Source organism: Apus apus, chromosome 1, assembly GCF_020740795.1.
Source record: "Apus apus isolate bApuApu2 chromosome 1, bApuApu2.pri.cur, whole genome shotgun sequence".
NCBI classification, from domain to species: Eukaryota; Metazoa; Chordata; class Aves; order Apodiformes; family Apodidae; genus Apus; species Apus apus.
Window position 1 is genome coordinate 122,857,890 of NC_067282.1, and position 23,338 is coordinate 122,881,227.

General features: G+C 41.2%; 1 protein-coding gene across 2 annotated transcripts in view; it reads left to right on the forward strand.

Moving 5' to 3' along the window:
* Positions 1 to 23,338, forward strand: part of ATP10A (ATPase phospholipid transporting 10A (putative)) — a 116,782-nt gene that overhangs the window by 3,216 nt on the left and 90,228 nt on the right. The window lies entirely within an intron of this gene.

A 23,338-nucleotide genomic window follows, 5' to 3' on the forward strand; every position in this document is an offset into this window, starting at 1 on the left:
CTGCAGTTGTGTGCTCCCTGAGGACTGCCAGATAGCAGTGACTCCTCGTAGCTCTGAAAAAGCCCTGCTGTGAGATGGGATGTATCTGAGTACCAGGGCCATCCTTTGTGCCATGATGGGCCTCCCTTTCCTGACAGCCTCCCACCCTCCTACAGCATTCAACCCAGACTACAGCAAATGACAGCAATTTGAGACAGGGACTTTTTCTTCACAGTAGCAGAGAAAAGCCTTCAATCACATGTTATATACTGTTTAGTGACCAAATAAAGACTTAAATTGGATCCTGTGTATTCTGTCATACATCCTCCATGTGCTGCTTTCATGGCTGCTGAAGTACCTGACAGCTGTTAGAGACAAGTACCAATTAATGATGCAGATACAGGTAGCAACAATTAATGATGCAAGATCTTCAGGACAGAGGGAAATCAGGAATACGCAGAGCCAACTGCTACTCACCCCAGCTCATCAGGAGGAGGTTCAAGAGCATGCAGGCAGTGTCCACTACAAGGTCCTCTGGAACAGCCTATGCAGGCAGATCATGTTGTTGATCTGATGTGGGGGAAAACACTGTTCTCCTGTTGCTGACTGCTTGACAGCTGGAGCCCAGACAGGGCCTTCTTCCTCTCTCCTGCCCAGTGGTGTGGACTCAGATGACCCATTCTCATACAGCCACTGTTGAATCAATGACTCAGTGGCTCAGAGTTGGCAACACTTACCAGACAACCGAACAGCAAAGTATGATGCAACCTAATGTAAAAAGCTGAAGAAAGATATAGCTTGATTTTTCAGAAAGAAGACAGCTTTCATCTAGAAATTCTGGATGTTCAGAAGAGTCCCTCAAAAGATACTGCTTTCTAGCATCAGGTGTTGGAAAGGGAAAAGACCTAAGTCTTTGAATAGATTGAAAAAAGCTGTTGAGTTTGAACTAGCAGCATATGTCACAGAATGAAACACACTAGAGAATGGCAGACTTGTGGTGCTTTGTGATTGAGTTTACAGGCCTGCCTGTGAGAGCAGCCACAGTCTTGAGAGGCAAAGAAGGAAAATTTCTTAGCCAAGAGAATTTAATAGGGCCTCTCTCTGGAGGCCTTTAAGGACGCCTATCCCATTTGGCAATACAGAGGAAATTAGGCGCTTACTTTAGGAGGACAGTTTCACAGGTCACCTAGAATTTAGATTCTGTACAGGTGCTTAAGTTAGGAATGATGGATTACAGCCAAAACTCTTCCTCAGTGGGTTTAAATGGAGGGAAGTTACCAAGGCATCAGAGCCCAGCCTGCAGAAAATGGTTTTGTGTGCATAACCTCTGCAAACCTGTGATCATCTTAGTCTTCTCTCTTTGTTTCTCTTCCTCATTTCCATCAACCAGGGATGAAGGTTGAAGGCTGGAGATTACAAATTCACAATTTAATTATAAATTCTTGTTTGGCTAGCTACTTTTCTTCATTAATACCTTAAACTTGGAGGATGAGCGTGCTCATGAGCTCTGGTTGGAGTTGTAGGTGGCACACGTATATGTTTGCTCCAAATAATTCCAGGATGCGCACATTGCTGCCACTGTTACATTTTTGATATAACTACATTTGTCACTGGAGCAGAGGTGTTAAAACTATTCTAAGCAGGGGCTTTATTTTTGGTGTGCTGTTACAAAGTATGGTATACATTTGCATGGTATGTAAATAGAAGATGAATAGTGATAACTACAGTCACAACAAATAATGGCACTCATCCAGCAGGGAATGACATTTTGTTACTGCCTCCATGCTGTGTTGGTGTAATAGTCTCTGGTAATATTTTTCTAGAAGCCTTCAGTTCAAAACCAAAGGGCTGTGTTTTTTTACATCTACTCTCTAACTCTTGCTGTGTCCATTGAAGAGTATTGCTGAAGAGTGTAATGGTGTCTGCATACTGATCAGAGTGATAACTGCTTCTTCTGTCGACCTGTGACTTAGAAAATGCGTGACAAATTGGAATTTACAACTGGGTATTTATCTCCCCTGAGGTGTGGAAAATGTTTAATGGGGCACTCAGGCAGCTATCAAAGTGGGCTGTTTACATTAAATGTTAATTTCTTCCTGCAAAACTCAAGAGGAGGACGGAAGAGAGTTTGATGTGGGCAATGTGTTTCATACAATTTCCAAATTTCAAAAATATGCTCCCTAGTTTTTACCCTCTGTAAACTCGCCAGTAAAAGCAATTCCAGCATTGGAGACAAAGATACAGCAGTGTTACCAAATCCCCACAAGAGCACATCAAATCCCACTCGTGGCCTCTAAAACAGCCACATGATGACTTGCCCTGCAAACTCTCCACTTCTTAGGTACCCTGTTTTGCTGGCAACACCAATCCCTGGGGACCTGGGTTGTGATTATCTCCCACTACTACCTGAATAGACTAGACTTCTTGTCCTAAAAAATGTTGGCAGATAAGACATTTCTCACCAGAAGAAGTAAGCTTGTCTCATCTCTTCCAGAAGGCAAATGTCACTAGATGTGATTAAAAAGGAAACTACCTGGAATTACTCAGCTTCCTCTGTAAGTAGACTTGGTGCACAGAAAGTTGAAAGCAAAAAGTAATGCTGTGAATCTGTTGGTGAAGTTAGTGTTCCCTCCCTAGGTTTCAGAGATACGCAGATTTCTCCATCTTACTGTTTCTTTGTCCTCAGTTTTGGCCAGGCTGGCAGTGAGTGAAACTCACTGGGAGATGTAGTAGAGGCTCTTCTTTTAGACTGATAGGGAGCAATTTCATTCTGTAGTAGTTTATCCTAGTAACAAGGGATGTCTGTGCTAATCTTCTGACATGTTACCAGCTGCAATGCTCAGGAGGACCCATCTGTCTGTCTGTCCAACTATATGTATGCAGTTTATTTGCTATTCTGTGTAAGGCAACTTTTTTTAAGGCAGGTTTTTTTAGGCAACTTTTTTTAAGTGCCTGAGCTTCACTACTGGAAAAGAAAAAAATGCTTGCCTCTTATTACTAAGCTCTTTCATTTGTATAGGATGTCATGAGAGCCGTTGTAGGCTGTTTCACATGCCTCTGGCTGACTGCCAAGGAAGATGTTGTTAATCTCCACTGAAAGACCTAGTGATGTCCTCACATTACTTTTTGCAGATACATGCTGTGCTCTGGAGAGACACTAGTTTGTACTAAGCAGACCACAGCCCAGAAGTATAGGTGGCCACCTTGTGCACAGATCTACTTGAAGTCATGTGTTGGTATTATCTTGAGACCATGATTATTTCTAGAGCTGGCCAAAGGATGAATAACAGACCTATGTGATTCTGTTCAAAGCACATTTCCAAAGAAACTGTACAAAAGGAAAGAACAGCATGTATTGTTCAACTCTTCCTGATACTGTGATTCCAGATTCCATCTTCCACATCATCTAGTCAACGGAACTGGAAACCAGAATTGAAAACCCTGACAACCATGCTATAGATCAATGTTTTATGGAACTGCTCGTTAACTAGCATGGTATGACTTAGCCAGGGCATTCCTCCCACTAGCAGACCAGTCCTCTGGAAGTACTTACTGGAGTATTATTTCAGGCTCTGCCTTGGAGGCTGTGATTTTACTATGGGAGTGTTAAAGGACTCTGGGAACAAAGAAGACTTAAAGGGCTTCTTGTAGTTTTCCTTTCTTTTGTTCAGTGTTGGCTGATAAGGAAGATGAAAATGGGGAAAGAAGGAGGGTCCCTGCCACTAAGCAGAACTTAGTCAAACACCTCCATTCAGGCTGACACAGCCCATATGGATGGACAGGCTGCCTACCTTGATGCAGCAGCAAAGTTGGAATGCCAGATATACCCTTGCTATGTAGTCCAGCATGTTCCCCATTTGCAGAGTAGCTGCTCTGCACAAGAGCAGTCTAGGAGGTGTGTTTCCTCTCCCACTGCAACACTGGGCCTTTTGGGTATGTGAAGCTTGTGTGTATATACACGCTAAAGGCAATGCAGCTGGTAAGCCAAACACACAGCATCAGGGTTATGCCCAATTGGCAGGATTTACACTGTGCAGGCTTGGTTTTAGCAACCGCATAGATTGAGGGCAATTCAGTTCATGAAAAGCAGAACGATTTGTTTCACTTCACATAGTTGAGGAGGCGAACCAGTTTCTACAGCTTACGCTGAGCCTCAGTGTTTTTACTTGGGACTTGGCACTAATGCAGCTACATTAGGGGCCAAGCATGTTTGTACCCAGCAGAGATCTGCAGCAGAAACGCAATCTGAAACCTGCTACTACCCCACAGCAATACACTCTGCCTCACCTTGTTTCACCAGAGTGTCGTAACAGACAGTGGGAGTCTTCATGCACTGAACCAGGGATAGTGCTTTTCAGTGAATGGCATCATCATAAAGTGAGGAGACATCTCGATGATAAAAGCCAGGACACTGACCTCTTCCTGATAACTCTGCATAGATACGGGCAGCATCTTCCTCTCTTTAGAGGGGAGAGGTGGTACAAAAAGTGTGACCACGATATCCCGTTCCAGGAGTTTGAGTGGCCATAATATTGCGGTCAGTTGAGGAAATGTACATACAAAAATGTATCTTTGATTCTGAAAGATTTGATAGAGGCAGCCACAGATTTAGTTTGAGGAAGATGACATGCAAGTTTCTGAAGGAGTGGTTTAATTTTTGCTGCATGTCCAGGAAGTGGGAATGAGGTCAAACTAAGAGCTTACAGTGCCTGCAAAATGTGATCTGAGAGGAACAACTTTCTCTTTTACTTTCCTAGGATATAGCTATGCACCCTGCCCATAGAAAGCTGCTATCCACCCAGCTAATAGGGTGTTCTGTTGTGTGGGCTGCTGAGGATGTAAAACCCAGTGAGCTGGCAAACCGACACCTAGTTCTTTGCTCCAACAGAAGCATTACTTTAATCTGCTTCGAGACTGTTGCAGGTGAAGATCTCTGCCATGGTCAGCATATGTCCTTAAGGCCATGTTGGTCAAAGGACAGTCATGAATTGGCAACACATGCGTTGTCAGGGGCATGACATCCGTTTTAGGGGTGGGAAACATCTGCCATCTCCTCTGCTATTTTATTACAATATTATTCTTGTCTGATCACAGTTTCTCTAGAGTGACAAGTAGACCAGTCTCTCCAGTGCAGTGGCCAACATTTTCATCATGCCCAGTCATTTCATAAACCCAGACTCTGCTGGAGATTTGTTACAATAGGTATGGAGGTCACTTGTTTTGTTTTTATGTTCTGGTTGCCTGGAAATACTGACCTACTTCAGGGAAGAGTTTAAATTTTGACTGGCAACTGCACAGCAGTTTTTATGTATATCTGTGCTGCTGTTATATTAACACTGAGGATGTGAATACTAGTGCAAAATATTTGGTATTTTTCTAGTTTCAGTGGAGGTTTTAGCTTTGACCCTTGGGAGAGAAAGTCCGTTATGAAGTGACATTTGTAACCATAGCTCTTGTACCTTTTTATGTTATTTTATGCTTGCTAGGATTTTCTAGGTTGCACAGCCATATATTTATGTGCTTGCTCCCTGTCTATTCACCTTCCTGCCTTCCAGGAACAACCTGAATATGCCTATTTTGGCTACGTTAGCTGATTTTGTTTGTTCACTCACAAGTTGTTGGGCTAGTTATTGTGAAATCTCCCAAAATATTGAGGCCAACCCACAAACTGCTGAACAGCAGTCACTGAAATACAACTGAGTGTGTTCACGATCTCTCAAAATGCAGGCAATGGAGTAAGATGCCTGAGAAGAGATGGCAGTGGGCAGATTTTAGCAGGCAGATTGAGCAGCCAAACCATTAATGGTAAAGGAAGTTCATTACATGCATTAGAAAGACATCATCTATTTTGGGCAAAAGTAGATTATAAGAAATCAAATCTAAACCACCAAAGTCTGATGTTGTAGTGCGTTATTTTTGTGTGGGCCCCCACTTAAATTTGGGGATTCAGATACTTTCTATATTTTCTTTTTCTCCTTTTAGGATTCTCATGTTCTCATTGCAAGCTTCCCCTTGCTATACTTCTCTCGGTTGTACACCTGCAAAGCTGTGAAACAAAAGCTTGATCTTCTACAGTCTACCAGAATAAAGACGTATGTTGGTTTTATCTGCACAGTTGCGAGCGTTTTGATCTTCCTTCCTTCGCTATCCTATGTTCGTATTTTATCAGAGATGCTTGGATAGCAGTGCCCATCTTCTGATAGACAGGCTGCTTTGCATCTTAACTCCTCTGCGTATGCCATTAGTTGTCTTCCCTGTAAATAATAGTGAGCTGCTGATTGTAGCTAGCTGGCAGGAAACTCTCTCAAGTGCTAATTAGGTTTTCTCTGATCTGACAAGGGTATTTCCTGAACGAGATTGGTAGGTTCTTTCAGGGACATGAAGTGAGATTTATTTCATGTTGTTTTTAGCTAAAAGGTACATGTCCAGTTTGACAAAGTCATTTATAATTGTGCCACAATCAGTGGAGAGCATTGAATGGTTTTGGGGGGGAGGGCAGGTGGGTCTTTAATTAAGACACTTACTTTAGGGTCAGCTTGAATCAAGAGGTCCTTACCTCTTTCCAGTGGTGATATGGGTGAAGCTGTACTAGGTGAACTGCTTACACAGCTAAATTAAACCAAGATTAATCCCATTAGTACATTCAGAAGGTACAGATTTTAATTCCTGATAATGCTCCTTATGATTTTTGGACTGTAGAAGAGTAGCCCATCCTGCTCCAATATATTTAATGATTTATTTAAGAACTACAAATTGAGAATCACAGATGCAAGTATGTTCACCTGTCAAGTGAATGTGATAACCCAGTATCCACTGTTTAATCTCCTGCCACATTCTGCCTTCAGCATTAGCCATTAATATAGGGTTTATACGTATAAGATATATAATACTATTTATCTCAGAAACAATGTAAGAGATGAGTTGTTATCAATGAATAATTTCCTCTTTGAATGATTGATTACATTTGCATTTCTGTGAAGTTTATCAGGCTGCTCACATAATGTGAGGAATCCTGGTATTCTGGGATGTTATTTACTCTTTGATCTCAGATGCAGCTTTTGGGGAGGAGTGTTGAAACATAAAGTAGGGGGTTCCTAATTCTGCTTTCTTCTGCTTATCTGGATGTACCTAAATATTAGCTCACTAAGACAAATTTGAAAGCTTAGTCTCTTAAAATGCAGAGGGCTGTTGTGTGTTTGACCTAATTGTGGCTGTTACAAGAGTGAAAGTGGGGCTTCATTGTCAGACATCTCACATATATGTGGCTATTTGGCTTATATTTTACATCTACTAGGATCAGATGTTAAAACCTGCAAGTGATACTGCTAAGTGATGAAGGATTGAATCAGAGGACTCAATGGTGAAATTATTCTGCTAATTTTAAATATCACTGATTTAACCTTGGTTGCCAGTTTTTTTTCTGGAATTGTAGTCCCTGTACCTATGGGAGTGTAGGCACATGCAGACATACTGTGTAGCAGTAAATGGGGTGCAGCACCATAAAATGTCTTACTGCTGTTTGCTATCAAAGTCTTAAGTTCTGCTCATCTGATGGCATCATTTGACACTCTGCTCTTCCTGATTGTTCAAGCTTAAATGTACTCTCTCCCATTGGGTTTTTCTTACATATATGTCTCATTTATTTTTAGTGCATTTCCTTGTGTCTGTCTGCTTTTTATCATGGGATCGTGGCTGTGTGTGGGAGCTCCTATTTCTGTCAGACCCTGTGGGAGCTTTCCAAAATGCAAGTTCAACAGAAAAGCTGTGCATCATCTGAGCCAACCACCAGTCAAGTAATGCTGATGTTTAATCTGCTGCACCCGTTTTCCAGCAGTCCAGTTTAAAGTCCTTAATAGTCCTTGTCATGGACGGCACAATCCATGGTATCCCTTCAGTTTGAGGAATACCACAATAGACTTCATTTTTTATGTCCTACCATGTTTTATAATAAACATTACTTATTTGTATTAAAATAGTTTTTCTTCCTGGAATGGGACATTTGCCAGCTCATGCCAGAAAAATGTGCATATGACCAGTAAGGCCCATCTGCCAAATAATACTCCAGCATAGGATCTCCAGCCTGACAGGGTATCACTATACGTAGAGCTAACAAAGCTAGACTGAAATGTAGTCCAGGATGATAAGGCAACAACTAGTGGATTTTCTGTATTTGCCAAGCATTTTGTTGTTGGTTTTTTTTTAAGTTATTTGGTGAGGTTTTTTATTGTTGGGGTTTTGTGTCTGTGTGTGGTTTTCTTCCAGATTTTTCAGCCAGGTAGAAATTTCAGTTATTACCACAGTTTCAAAACTGTTAAGGAATCAGTCTGGTCATTACCAGTCTCACTAAAGATAGAATTTTATTCCTTTTTCAAACAGAAATACTGAAGGAGAATCTAGCATGATAGCAAACGAAATAGTGTCCTTGAAGCACATACAGTGTCTACCTTTTCATACCTTTGTTCAGCATTTTAGTGTAAGAATTCTGTAAAATTCCCCATGGTTATTCTAAATTCAATCCTCCTTGGAATGCAGGGAGCAGAAGAGGAGGAAAGTTCTGAGTTTATTTTCAATGGCATTTGGTTTAGCTTGGAGGATTTTTATAATGCTAATTTGGTCCTTGCATATTAATTCATGTTCTTCCTCTGCTGCTTCTAAATTGGAAACTTTCCATTTTACATCTGGCAGTCTTGTCCTCAGTTGTTTAACCTTTATGCTTTATCACTAGAAATAGCTATTTTGTGCGGTTAATCCAGCCTCTTAGTCGTAACAACATTCCCTTCAGCAACTTCTGGAAAGGTTTTTTGTTTGGTTTTTTGTTTGTTTTTAACCACTCTCCACATTTACAGAAAGCATACCCAAGGTAGCCATACAGTACGTGTTCCTTACTCTTTACTATGGAAAGAAAGTTTAGAAACAAAACCACTTCTACAGAAGTAGTTTAGACTGATGGTTCATGGTCCCAGGTAATCAAGTATCATTCAAACTACATGCAAACCCAAACACTCATCATTAAGGAGCAAAGTTCTTACTTTTCCAGTTACTGAACATACATCCAAGTGTCCAACGCTTCTGTGGAATGTCTCCCCATCCATGTCTAACTCTTTTCTGCCCTGTTTTTGTAACTCATTAGTTCCAGTTAGATTCCACAGAGGTCATATGCTATTAGAATATTATCTGCAAAGGAAGGGTCCTCAGTCAGTGTTCACTGTACCTTTTATTATTGTGCTACACAGCTGTGCATATTTAGTGAGAGCTCTTATGCAGTTACACAGTGGGAAACTATGAGCTATGTATTTAGAAAGCCTAGTCTGATCATCTTTTTCCCCAAGTATAACTCAAATAAGAGGCGAAGCCCAGAAGAAAATAATTGTACATTTTTTTAAAGTGTGTCCTCCTACACAGTTATAGGAATGCCAGTCCTTGAAATTCTCATCTGTAAAAAGTGTGTTTATGTGGCACACATTCAGCATGAAGCAGCGCTGTCCCAACTGCTGTATCTAAAAACACCTTCAGAGCACTGTGCAGAGGTGCTTGCAGCTCGGGAAGCAACATGGGCCAGTCTTGCCGTGCTCTTAGCAAGGTTTGTCTGCTCAAGCCCAGCCAAGTTCACATGACAGTTTTCTGTTTGTGAATGGGGCACAGCTGGTGGGAGTTTGGGGATCCTGAACCCTGCTCTAATTTATTTTCCTCAGACTGAAAAAAGCCAGTAAGAATGTTCAGTAAATGCAGGTGCAAACTGTATGACTACACTTAGTTTGGGGTGGGTTTTTTCATTTTAGCTGTAAGCAAATGGATAGTTAACCATTATTTTCATTACTGAGAGCTAATGCAGCATTGTTTCATGAATAACAAGGAAGTAAATTGTAAAAAAAACCAAAACCCTATTAAAACCCTTTTATTTTTTGAGAGACACATATAATAGGTGTGATTTACCACATCAGCCCTGATCAAATTACCAGAAGGGTCATGATTCAGGCTTGAAAAGCAAATCAAACAAGCTGGATAAAGGCTTAAGATACTCAAGTGAAGCATAGGCAAACAAGTGCTAATGCAAGTTGTTATACCTCAACCGTATCTCTTCCATCTCAATCCATTTGCAATGATAACTTAAATGAAGTGGAAAAGCTGCTTTTGAACTCTTAGGAAGGTAGCACAGCATTCTTGAGGACTTTTCCAAAGCTTCAAAAAAGAACCTGTCAGTGTCACAGCAGCGTGGGCTGTTTGTGTTCCAGAGTCATGTTCACCCTGCATGAAGTAAATTCGAGAACACTTTCTTTAAGCCATGAGTTTTCCCCTGGCTTTCTAAAAAGATCCTTCTTGCAAGTCAGACCTTCCTTTGGTCAATCTGACACACTCCCTGTCATGTATGGCAAAACCTCCCATGGCCTTAAACTTCACTGGCTTTCATACTTGACGTCTGTCTGCATCTGCCTCCGTGATAAGGGCAGTCCATTGTGATTTGTGGAGGGAACTCTAAGGCACATTTACGCTACCCAGCAAGGTCTGTGTTGGCACTTCAGCAGGCTTGTGTGTCAGCATGGGCAGAGCCCAACACAACATTACTCAAATTAGTGTCTCTGAACTGCTCGAGAGTGCTTGCTAGCTGGTCTGCATAAGGCATGTCATATTTTTCTTATGGTCATACTGCTTTGAGGGGAAAGATGGCTGCAGCTGACTGGTACAGCAGTTGGCTCAAATGTCTCTAGCTTGACTTTCAAGATTCTTTTGCAGCTTAGAGGACTCTGTGAGCCTGGCTTACGTGCACATTGTAATGAAGAAAAAATGCTGAGGTTAAAATGTTTACAGCTGTAGATAGCATCATCAAATGTTTAGTTCTTGGGCTGGGAAAATATTAAAAAGATGGTTGGGAGCTTAATAAGTCTTAAAATGTATACAAGTGTTGTCCTAGCTTTTTCTCTGTAACAAAGGAGAGGGCATTTTGTAAACATCGGTCAGTTTCCTTTACAATAGAATGGGTACAAAGAGAAAATAGCCAGGGCGACAGTTTTGATGTCTTGTCACAAGGAAGTGCGACTTCACACCTAGCAAGTTAGCAGTTTGTATGCTGGTACAGCTGTCTGTTTTGCATAGACATGCTGTTTATCAAGAAACCTCTGCATAATAGATAGTGAACAGCAACTGAATGGGTAGCCATTACAGAAGCAGAGGTCAGTCTTTTTACACTCCAAAGAGTCACAGAATGACAGAATAGTCATGGTTGGAAAGGACCTCTGAGAGGACACAACCTACACTAGAGCACAAACACACAACTCGGCCACTAGAGCATGTCCTGAAATTCCTCATCTACATGTTTCTTGAATTCATGCAAAGTGGCAACTCCACCACCTCCCTGGGCAGGCTGTTCCAGTGCCTGACCACTCTTTTAGTAAATAAATTTTCCTAATATCCAATCTAAATCTCCCCTGGCACAGCTTCAGTCCAGTTCCTCTGGTCCTGTCGTTATTCACTTGGGAGAAGAGGCCACCACCCACCTCACTACAGCCTCCTTTCAGGTAGTTGTGGAGGGCAGTGAGGTCTCCGCTCAGCCTCTTCTTCTCCAAACTAAACATCCCCAGTTCTCTCAGCTGCTAATCATATGACTTGTTCTCTAGACCCTTCACCATCTTGGTAGCTCTTCTCTGGACTCACTCCAACAACTCAGAATCACAGAATTTTTTGAGTTGGAAGGGACATTAAAGATCATCAAGTTCCAACCCCCCTGCATGGGCAGGGACACCTCCCACTAGATCAGGTTGCTCAAAGCGCCATCCAACCTGGCCTTGAACACCTCCAGGGATGGAGCCGCCACATCTCTGGACAGCCTGTTCCAGTGTCTCACCACCCTTACACTGAAGAATTTACACCTGATCTCTAACCTAAATCTCTTCTTTCAGCTTAAAACCATTACCCATTGTCCTCTCACTGCAAGCCCCTGTAAGAAGACCCTCCCCAGCTTTCTTGTAGCCCCCCCTCAGGTACTGGAAGGCCACTGTGAGGTCCCCCCGGAGCCTTCTCTTCTTCAGGCTGAACAGCCCCAACTCCCTCAGCCTGTCCTCATAAGAGAGGTGTTCCGGCCCTTGGATCATTTTCGTGGCCCTCTCTGGACACGTTCCAACAGGTCCACATCTTTCTTGTGCTGGGGCACCAGAGCTGAACACAATATTCTAGGTGAGGTCTCACCAGGGCAGAGTAGAGGGCAGAATCACCTCTCTCCGTCTGCTGGCCATGCTTCTTTTGATACAGCCCAGGATGGAGTTGGCCTTCTGGGCTGCAACTGCACATTGGTGGCTCATGTCCAGCTTTTGATCCACTAGTAGCCCCAGGTCCTTTTCCACAGGGCTGCTCTCAAGTGTGACCTCCTCAGTTCTTTCGTATGTTAATGGCAGAGGCACATCACTTGTCCCTCTAATGGCTCCTTGGCTGGGTTTGGAGCAGGGACAGCTTAGCTTCTTACTGGAGCCACCCCTGGGGCCCTTCCCCCATTACTGAAAAACCCACCAAACCAAACCAGCACACAGGTTTTTAATATCTCCAGAGAAGGAGACTTCACAACCTCTCTGAGTAGTCTGTTCCAGTGCTTTGTCACCCTCACAGTAAAGAAGCTGATAGCTAAAATAACCACCGTGTTTTCATGATGCTGAAAGCAGGTAATGCACAATAACCCAGAAAGTGGAAATCCAGTCTTTTCACCCTGACCTGGGATTATGCTTTGGCCAGCTCAAACTTTTAGTCCTGGTGTCACATTTCCAGGGGAGGTACTTTACTTCTGAAGTTGTGCTTTCCACCCTCTTGGCACGGGGGGGCTGATGGTTGACAAAGAGATCAGGATGCAAGGGTAATACAGGCAGTCCTTAATTCAGCCTAGGAAAGGGGATAACAGAGTCAGGCTTCATGGATCAGTAGCACTGACCCTGTCTTCTGTTTCAAGTTATTAAAATAACACTTCAGTGGTTATTTAAAAGGCATTTTCCTAAATGCTCTCTAATGGTCATAATAATTTTAGATGCTGGGAAGTAAATATTTTTCTTCTACCAGTGGGTTTTGTTCTTTTTTTCCCTACTTGGCAAGCACTGGTATTTGGGGGTTTTGTGTTTTGTTTCTGTTATTTCTACAATATTCAGGGTGAAGTAGAAATTAGCTTTGCTACCAACACCTTGCAGATATACACACAAAAAATACTTGAACTTGCCAAAACAAGTTATTTTTTGCATCAGCATTCATGAGTTTATTTTCTGCTTGCATGTTTTTAGAAAGAGAGTACTTCTTACCAGCTGCTGTGGACAAAACATTTGTGTCTGCAAGGTGGACAAATTGATGTCTTTTTAGTTAGTACTGTAGAGGTCAGCTATTGGAGAGACAGTTGGAGAAAAATAGGCAAAATTTTATTATTAGAAGGCTGCTTGAGATAAGACCAATATTAAGATAAATTTAAAAATAGGGCAAAAGGCAAATGTGGTTCTGCCCAGAAAAATTAATTGTTAGTGCTTTTAACTGGGCCTTGACATGAGCCCTGGGAGGAGATGGGGGGTCTGTCATGGTTTTGATTTACATCCAGTCCTTGATTTCTTTTTTTTTCATGGATAGTTTTCTGTATCATGACAGACTAATTTTGTTTCACAAGCATATGAACACTCCCTGCAGTAAGATGGGAGCATCACCTGTAGGAGAATGTCAGCAGTCCCAAGGCAATCTAAATTCTCCCCGCATCAGGACTATAAGGGCATAATTGAATGAAGATGTGTTTACTCTCTCCTTCCCATTCATCCAGAGCACTCTTAAATATCCCATCTGTGCTACAGTCATATTCCCTTCTCCACGTATTTTTTTTTCTTTTCTTGTTTGGTCTAGGGTTTTCTTGAATTGGTGAAAGGGCTTCAAGCATTTTGGGAGAAAGGACAGCATTAAATCTTAAACACACTTATTGAGAATCAGCAGATCTCAACTAGGGTCTTCAGTGGGATCTTCAGCAAGTTTCATAACTATTTCTGTGTCTCAAAGTCATAGTCTGCAAAATGGGAACAGCATGAATTATCTCACAGGGTTTTTGAGGTTTGAACTGGGACTTTTAAAAGAGGTCTTTGTTGTGATTTTTTCTGTCTTGATTTTCTCATTTCAGAGATTTTCAAAGCATCTATCTTATGTGGAAAAGCCTAGGTTTTTTTTTTTTTCCCTTGAATTTTTGAGTTACTAGTGATCTGATTTCAAAATATCTTTAAACAGAGTACAAAAACAGGTTATGGAAAAACCACAGTCCCAGTTATAAAGGAATCTTTATCTACCATTCGTAATGCCGTGATTAGTCCCAGCACTACTGCAGTAGAAGTTTTAAAATTACTCTACTTGCCCCACAATTCTCAGAAAAGATCTGAAAAAAAATATTAAAAAATTAAAGGGGCATTGGCAAGCACCCCAGAAGAAAATGTGGGCTTAGTTAAGACAAAGCAAACTTTTGAAAGTGCCATGTGCAACCCCTTTCAGAAATGCCTCTTTACTAAAATTGTTACTGCACCATAAGAGGTGACAACTGCTAGAGGTGGAAGAATTTAGAAGGAAAGGAACAACACAGAATAAAAACGTATGTATAGTAAGAAGTATGGGCAGAAAGAGAGAATATTCCAAATTCTCCATGATGTTCCTTAGCTACAAATAATCCTATGAAATATTTGTTCCAGAGGTCAAATAAAAAAAGACTTCAGAGCAAAAAAAGGGTAATACTGAAACTGTCTCTAGCAGGTTTATTCTGAAAATATTTCAGGAGGTGAGAAACTTTTCTCGTGCAACAACAGTCTTACAGGTTTTTACTGTAGGTAATGTTCTGCAGGCACCTAGACATGAGGATCACTTATGTTATCAGATTAAAAATGAAATGTGTGTTTTTGGAAAACTTGTTTGGAGGAAGTGCTGATAAGCAAGGGAAACGTTAAACCCAATTCTGTGTTTATTTGCCTTCCCTAGGACTAGATTGTGTAGCAGTCTTAAACTGAAAGAGGACAGATCCAGATTGCACGTTAAGAAGAAATTTTTTATTATTAGGCTGGTGATACACTGGAACAGGTTGCCCAGAGGAGTTGATCTTTGAAGGTATATTCCAGCCTAAACCATTATTTGAATCCATGCAGCAGAATAAAGGACTTCCACATTAATTTCTGATCAGAGGGAAAGCTGGGATTCCCAGAAACAGTGAGAGAAAGATGTTAATTACTCTCTGTGTCTGCCAGCCAAACTTCCTTTAAACTGCTGAAGTTGCTTGCTGTTCTCTGAAACTATCTAGAGCAGCATGAGATTTGTCTTGTTTGGCTTCAGCTGTTTGGATATTAGACATTTAGTTCCACCAAACCTTCAGACCTCCTCATTAGTCTGGAAAGAAAAATGAACATCTCCAGAGAGGTGGTTGTCCCATCCATCTTCTGTTGAAAAATGCCCTTGCTCCCCCCACCATCTGCTGTGGAGATGTCTAGGCAAGTAGAGCTGATGAGATGCATCACATCTGGACAGCTAAAAGAAGGCGAAATGAAAACACTGCCTCACCAGGAGAGTGGATGTGGATGTGCATGAAACCAGGAAAGTATTTTACCTTTGTAGTGATGATAAATACGTAATCATAGCAAGTGACCCATCACCTGCTTGTTTGATTTTGTTCTAAATGGCAAACTTTGTTATGAATTTTAGCCTAAATGTTATCAAGTTTAGGCCTAATTACTGCTATTCCATTGCTTTATACAAGCCAGGGATGTGCTCTCTCAGAAGCAGCTCTTTTCACTGTACTTCATGTATCACTAAGCTGCTCATCAGCACCAAATCCTGTGCTTTATTATTTTGTCAAAATGGTAATTTTGGTAGTACATGTGCTGTTTTCCTAACAATCATCATGCTTCGCTTCTCACTGGAAAGACATTGCTTTTCCTGTCAAGTGAGATTGAAGCCAGCAAACTCAGCAGCAGGCCAGAAGCCCATACCCAGGCCATCTCCAGCCCTGCCCCATTACAGTGCCAAAGGAGCCTCCTAATGTCAACCTCATGTTCCAGTGGATGGAGCCTTTCTGCCCTGTACTTCAGTCAGCACTCTCACCTAAGAAACACAGGCTTTCCAAAGCTGTGGGCATATCTAAGTCCACTGAGATCTACTGCCACAAGAAAGATGTTAGGTTAACCCTTTATGAAATCCTTTTAAGAAAATTACTTGAATTTAAAAATTTCTTGAATAGTATTCAGGTTTTCTTATATAAACTCGGATACCAAAGTGCTATTTATTGTCGTCATAATTAAGAAGTTGAAACTTATAAATAATGAGTGCTAAAGTCTTTCTGGTAAAGACTTGGATGATGCTACAGGAAGCATTCTCCTATCAGATATATAGGCATTTTAAATGTTTTTCCATTTTCAGTAGCATTGACATCACTGCAAAATGGTATTCTCCATAAAATGGGCAAGTGTCTGAAAATATCACATACTTGTAGGAGTCTGACCATTGCCCATGATGTCTTCTGTAGCTCTATAAGAATTTTGTAAAGATTAGGCTATTTTGAGCAGTATAAGTGTTCAGCTTTATGTAGAAAGGAAGCAGAGGCTGCTGAAGAGCTGATAGAGAGCTGTTGTCTCGTGAAGAAATATGGAAATGGAAAATTTACATGCAGTGTGACTTGCTCTAGATTCTTTTGGTCGTAGTGGCACATCGTTTTATATCTTGCCAAGCATTAAGTTTTCTCCTTCAGTTTTGATCTTCACAGGGTGTGGTGGGAGCACAGAGGAGGAGAAAGGAGGGTGAGTTTATAAGAAAGATGAGAAAAGAAGCAGCAGTTTTATTTTTTGGAATGGAATGTGTTATTTTTGACCCAGAAAAATGAATCACTTGTGCAAGATTTAAACTTTAAAAATGAAGGATGTCTTTCTTATCAGGCCTGTAGAAAAGCTAGAGACTATAGCAGTTCAGGCCATGGAGTGAAGCAGTGGGACTCAGCCGTGTTGGGAGTCTGTTCCCTTCTCCAGCTCTGCCAGTCTGCCTTTATGCTCTTGGACATTGTCTCCTGAAGTGCACCCACCAGTAGTTTTCCACCTGCATCAACAAATCCCAGGAGGTGCGGGAGGCATTATGCATAAGTTCTGTGAAGGGTAAAAACAAGTTTATTGTCAGTAGGCTTAAAATGCTGGATCTGTGCTTCACAAGAAAAATGCTTGCATGTAAAAATTAAGACAAAGCTCAAAAACCTCTGCTATCACTTATGTGAGGTGAAATGACACATTTTCTGATGTCTAATGTTTGGGACTGAATTGTTCTTCAAACTGCAAAGACTACAAGACAGTGCTTATTTGAACCTATCCAGTTCAGTTATTTTTATCCCAGCTGAGTTGTTGCCCCAACACTTTTTTTTGTGCAATTGTGGAACATTACAAATATAACAAGTGGGCAAAAATGAAAAATCAAATTTTCAGTAGTGCACTCTACTGAAAAAAAAATGCACTCAGTCATTCCATTATTACACTTACTGCTGTCACCCCATTGTTTATTTCCAGACCATGCAATTATGAACAGTGTTTCCTCAAGGTGAGAAGCTGTAAGTTTATTCTCTAAATACAGCCTGAGCAGACTTGTAGGAAGGGCTGAGGTGCATATTTCCTTTAAGAAGGGCTATGCATCATGCCTCAAATAGACAGGTCCTTACTCATCAGGTAAGGATGATGAGTAAAGCATCTTTCCTCCAAAGTGTGCTTAATTCCTTTCTCTTGGGGGAAAAAACCCAGACAAACAACCAAACAGATAATGGAAGCGTTCCAATTGAATGTAAATTGTTTGGTTTTTTTCCACACTGCTTGAATCTTATGACAACTTTTCAGGAATAACAGTGATAGTCAGACATTCCTCACATGGGAAGTGAATAGGGTGTGAATTGCTGTAGAAAAGCACTATTTCAAGTAATAACGTGGCAGGTGTTTTGAAAGAAAGCTGCTGTAACCTTCCAGATTGCAGAGGCATCCCAATAATTCTAAGAATCACAATCTAAAATGCCAGATTTCACTACTGCATTCCTAATTAAGAGGGGAGAAAAGGTGTGAGGAAGCTGACTTCTGAGAGACATTCTTCTACAAATTAGCAGCTAAATGCAAATCCACCACATCCCTGTTGAAATCATCCCAATTCTACAAGGAAAAACTTACACATAATATTCACATGAACTTTATTTAGATTTAATTCTTAGCCAGTGAATCTTGATCTTTCCTTGCCTGATCACCTCTCTCAGAAAGCCTTGCCCTGAGTAGCTTGTTAACAAATCTTTATTCGATCACTTTTCATCTTTCTCATTCTTAAGTAACTAAATTACCCCATGGTATAGAAACCAAGCATTATCCTTGTCATTCATGGTATGCCAGAAGCTCAAGATTTGGTTAGATTTTCCTCCTACATAGTTGTACATTATCTATTCAGTTTACCAAGCAAAGTTGGGTAAAAGAGTAAGAATCAGAAGGAATTTAGACAGACTAAATTAAATAAATCTATTTGTTGCATTTTCAGACCATAGATTACACATTGCTTTATTAGATTAGCACAGTGGTTTGTTTTTCACTACTCACTAAGTGAATATTTTGCCTTTAGTTTTCATGGAAATAAGCCATTTATGTAGGGGAAAATTTGCAGTGTCAGACATTGTGCAAGATATTCTGAGCACAGTGAGAATCAAATCCATTCCCACACATTCTAACACAGGAGCATAGGTATTAATTCAGAACTTTTGCTTGGCAGAAATCTAAATGCACCAGAGATCTGTTCCAAAGCACGTGGAAATCACTGCAAAAACCCTCAGTGACTTCAATGAGTCTGGGATAAAGCACTGAGACTTTCCTGAAAGGAAAAAAAATAACAAATATTTCTAATTGTAAGTAATTTTAAAGCAGACCACTTTGTTATCCAGAATCACTTTTAAAGAGCTGCTGGAGACCAAAAACATGTATAATTCTATTTAGTTTGATGTGGAAGGTATTTTTTTCCTGCTTACTCTTTTTTTTTAGCTGATGAAAAAAAAAAAAAAAAAAAGATATTTTCTTACAAGCTTACCCTAGATTGATCACAGATATATTAAAGAGCTTTGATGTGGCCAGCAAAGCATAGTTACTGATCTAATAACAAATACAAATGTTCTTGGAAAAAAACTCTGGGGCGTATACTGAAATTCCATGTTTGTTTTTCTCCCCTTTTTTGAATAATAAAGAATGAAGTCCATTTATTATTATTTTTTTGGTATAAATGTTTCTTCAGCTGATTGTTCTGCTTCAGCTAAGCACAAACTATATGGCAGAAAGGATAAACAAGAACAGCTTTGTACTTGGTCCAGAACAAGAGACCCTACTCACCATAAAAGCCACTGAGAACTTAACCTGACTCAGGTTGTTGTTGCTTGGCTTTTGTTGCGTGTGACCGACTGATACCAGGCCTCTTTGCTCTTACAGTTGCCAACATTAGGAAAGAATATCTAGACATTAGAAAATACGCTTGTGTGTTCTAAAATTCAAGGTTAAAAGATAAAATTTCCATTCCTCTGGATGTCGTTAGCCTTTCTTCTTTAGAAGGGGGGAGCTTCGAATCACAGCAATACCAGGATGATAAGCTCCTGTGTGTTGTTTTCAAATCGCTGGTGCGCAGCATATTGAAAATAAGGACACTTGTGTAGGCACTGGAAAACACATGTGCCAATGCCTTACTGAGGTCAGTGGGGAGAAAAACTTGCCTGCCAGTAGAAGCACAGGGCTGGGTAGGGTTGCCCTGTCCCTCCTACCCCTTCATGTGTGTGTGTCACACTCTGCCTTAAAGCGCCTCCGCAGCTTGTCTGGATCACTGCTATGAAAAGGGTGTCCCAGTGTACCTTTCTCTGGTCCTTAGAAATCCCCTTCTTTCCAGCCTTAGTTTTTCATAAACAGTTTTATACCTACTTGGTCTTGTCCAAAGATTTCCCCCATGGTTAAATAGCCATCCTCTTCCTCTCACATTTGTTTTCATGGCAGCAATCAAGCCACTTTCTAGGCTTTGCTTTGTAGGCTGAGAAAACCAAGCCAGAGGTAGGTGAAAAGGATTTTTTCTTTAATTTACCTTCAGATCATAATAAAAGCTCAAAATTAAATTAAAAGCTATTTGATGGACACAAAATTACCTTTTTTTTCTGCACATTTTGATCACTGAAAACCCTGAAGGTGTTCTTCATTCTAGGTTAACACACTTATATTCTAAAATATTGAGGGTACAAGAGTTTGAGACAAAAACTGTTTTAAACCAGAAAACCATCAGACTTCTGAAAATGGTCATCTGTCTGCCATCAGGCATCTTTAAGATTCACTGCTTGCTGTGGAATAGCTCTTCCTTTGATTTTTCCTTCTCAGTTAATTCCTGTTGCCATTCTCTAGTAGTTGGACACCTGTTCTCTGGGCTCTGTCCTGAGCTCAGTCAACAGTGCCATATACAGCAGAGCCTTATGCCCTGAAAATAATCCTTTTCTCCCTACCTTTGACACACCAGCCTTTTGGAGCCCCAAGCTTTGGAAGAATAAAGCCTCTCTAATATTCTATTTCTAATAAATTGTCAGTTGTTTTTGTAATGCAAAAAAATGTAAACTCCTGCTTTCCAGTGGTTCTGTTCCATTTGGAGATATTTTTTTTTAGTTTGTTCCAGTAGTTGTTATTTTTGCTGGGGAAATAACTTACCTTAAAAATGGTGCTGTGCCTAGCTGCTGAGTTAACAGAGGCAGGCTCTATTGATAACTCGGAGCCAAGGGGTTTTTTTGTTCTTTTGGTGTTTCTTTTTATTAATTCCCTGTAGCTATCTAGTAGATTTCTGTTGTGGCTGACTCCAGAGCTCCTAATGAAAACAAGAACAGAAGAAAAGTTGTTGGGAGACACATAAACCTAATATTAGTTTGGAAGGAGTAAATATTTATCTGGGGAGAAGGAGCTGACTTATTTAAAGACTGACCTAATTTATTTTTTTGGAAAACCACCTTTCGGTATCCACCCTGCAGCCAAGAATTGTATTTCTTTTTCCTAGGAAATATTATCATTTGAGAAATGAACCACACAACCCAGAATATACTGGCAGGGGCAGTCTCCCAGAATGGAACTACTCATTAAACTAATTTATCCTTCTAACAGACCACTCTGAAGGTGTTGCAGAGCATTAGGGACAAAGCTGGATTGCTGAAAGGTCACAGCCCTCAGAGACAGTAACTTTAGTGGGAAGCACTCCAGTCAGCTCTGGGTTTGTACTAGCATTTTCACAGGACACTGAACCATGGCAGACACCTTCACTCAGCAGTTCTGTTTAATACCTCATTTTTAAGCTATGTGCCAAGTAAACCTCCAGAAAAATAAGTCTTGGAGCATGTGAAGGATTCAGGGAGGTTGCTTTTATTTTCCTCATTTCATACTCAGTTAAGGTAAAATACTGGTTGGGGATCAGAAACATGGTAAAGTTTCTTACTTGAGGTTGATTTTTAATTTATTTTTTTTTAATTCTGTGCAGACAAGTAACAATAAATAACATATTATATTTGCTGATTGTGATTGAAATTTCAGGTGGTGGTCCTAGCAAGGCTTGGAGAAAGAGCTCATTTTCTCTGTCAGAAACATCCTGTGATATAGAGCAGGGGATGGCAGTGTGGTTACACATCCTGTTCTAGCTGCAGCTGAGCCCTGCAGATGTGGTTACCCCCAGGACCTTCATCCACCCCTCATCTGCTCAGCCTAACTGCCTTTTAGGTCACTTCCTAGCTCAATTCCCTCAAAATGACCTAGCTGAACCCCAGCACTTATAATAATGGGATTCTTTTGGGTTTTTTAACTGACCTGACCTAAGAAGCAGCCACACCAGCAGTTGTGCCAGCAATTTGAGTGATCTATTACAGGAAGACTGGTGAGCAGTCTGTGGTGAGCTGCAGAGGGTAACCATTCACCTTGGCCCAGCAGTATTCAGCATCATAGAAGCACAGAATCATTTTGGTTGGAAATGGCCTTTAAGATCATCAAGTCCAACCGTTAACCTAGCACTACCAAGTCCGCCACTAAACCATGTCCCTAAGCACCACATCTACATGTCTTTTAAATACCTCCAGGGTTCATGACTCAACCACTTTCCTGAACAGCCTGTTCCAGTGGCTGACAACCCTTACAGTGAAGAAAGTTTTCACAATATTCAATCTGAACCTCCCCTACTGCAACACAAGGCTTGTTAGTTTGGAGAAGAGGCTCACCCCCATCTTGCTAAAACATCCTTTCAGGTTGTAGAGAGAGTAAGGTTGCCCCTCTGCCTCCTTCTCTGCAGACTAAATAAACTCAGTTCTCTCAGTTGCTCCTTTTAAGACTTGTTCTCTAGACCTTTCAACAGATTCAGTGCCCTTCTTTGGACATGCTCCAGCACCTCTAATGTCCTTCTTGTAGTGAGGGACTCAAAACTGGACACAGTATTTGAGGTGCAGCCTCTCCAGTGCCAAGTACAGGGAATACAATCAGTACTCCCTGCAGTACACAGAGAGACAATCACTTCTCTAGTCCTGCTGGCCACACTATTCCTGATACAAGCCAGGATGCTGTTGGCCTTCTTGGTCACCTGGGCACACTGCTGGCTCATGTTCAGCCACTGTCGACCAACATTCCCAGGTCTTTTTCCTCTGGGCAGCTCTCCAGCCACTCATCCCCAAGCCTGTAGGGTTGCCTGGGGATGTTGTGACCCAAGTGCAGGACCCAGCACTTGGCCTTGTTGAACCTCATACAGATGGCCTCAGCCCGTTGATCCAGCCCCTTCAGGTCCCTCTGTAGAGCTTTCCTACCCTCAGGCATATCAACAGTCCCACCCAGCTTGGTGTCATCTGCAGACTTAACTGAGGGTGCACTCTATCCACTTGTCCAGGTCATTGATAAAAATAATAAGCAGAACTGGCCCAAATAAAACTCTGGGCTCAGTCCTCTAGCTTTTTTTTTAAACAATAAAGGATACACCCATCCAACCCAGAAGCCAGTTTCTCCAAGAGAATGCTGTGGTAAGCTGGGTCAGAGGCTTGACAGCCGTTGCCAGAACAGGCAAAACCATTGCAGTATTTTCCTAGAGCAGTGCAGGGCAAACATGAAGTACCACTGTCTCTGCCGTGCTAGTGCTCAGGGTGAGCCGTGGGCTATCGAGCCTTTCCTTTCCTCAAGTGTGAATAAAAGACAAGCTTTATCAACATGAATGGATGCTGTACTGCTTGAGCACAACAGTAGTCCCAGCCTACTAGTCTGTGTTAGTGGATTTGCTGCCCAAATGCAAAACCTCTTACAGACTTAGGTTCTTTTGCTCTGTGCCTCTTTGTGCCACACTAAATATGCTTTCACTCTTTCATGTTAACAGC